Raw genomic sequence first — 937 nt, 5'->3', positions numbered from 1 at the left:
AAAATGCAGACTTTATTAGGTTCAAGTATTGCCTCCTCTATTGGTTCTATGTAATCTCAGTTAATAAAAGTGTATAAGTAATCACTGGATTCATCATTTATTAGTTACAAACAAGCAGAATGACCAAAATCTTTAATGCTATCTACTCTGGGACAATAAAGAGTGAATATTCTTAAACAGAGAAGATTTAATCACAGCTGTCTTTAAAATAAAGAATCAAACAGAATTTACCAGTTTCATTTCAACAAAAATAACTAATCTCAATATGTAACCTAAAAAATCAAACAAGTTTTCAAAGTGCCTAGAGCCAGGACTATTCTCTGAAGTGAAAATTTCAAAACTGGTGAGCTATGTATTTTAAAAATTCTTCCAAATTTCAGCATTATTTTATTTTCTGAATGGTCAAGGATCATATTGAGGATTTTTAAGCAAAAAACAGGCACAGAGTGAATTTGTGGTATCAGTCAATTGTGAAAGGCATTTCAATTGTTGAAAGGCATAATATAAGAATTTAAGAGGTGTTTGCTTCTTTCATCTGCAAGGTGTTAGTTATGGCAAAATCATCTTCCTGTTCTCCTGTGGATAAAATGAGTGCCAGAGGCTTACATGTTCAATCAATTATCTTCACTTGTGAGAAACCAAACCTTCTTCTTCCAAAGCAAATGGTTTCTCCATGGAAGAAAAGAACAGATACAACACCTTCAGGGATTTGTCAAAAGACAACTTGGGAAAAAATAAAAATCAACTAATCACACTTTTTAATGAACTTGAACCTTAACAATGCTTTGTCTTATATCATCTATATATGAAGTCTTATATTTTAGTTTCCTAGGGCTGCTGTAACAAACTACCAGAAACAACAGAAACTTCTAAAACAGGAAAAATCAGGACTTGACAGTGTTCTGTGAAGCCAGAGGTTAGGAAGCTCATAAGCACA

The sequence above is a fragment of the Galeopterus variegatus genome, unplaced genomic scaffold, assembly GCF_000696425.1.
Source record: "Galeopterus variegatus unplaced genomic scaffold, G_variegatus-3.0.2 Scaffold2452, whole genome shotgun sequence".
NCBI lineage: Eukaryota > Metazoa > Chordata > Mammalia > Dermoptera > Cynocephalidae > Galeopterus > Galeopterus variegatus.
The sequence above is the reverse complement of the archived record's forward strand: the minus strand, read 5'-3'. Positions refer to the sequence as shown.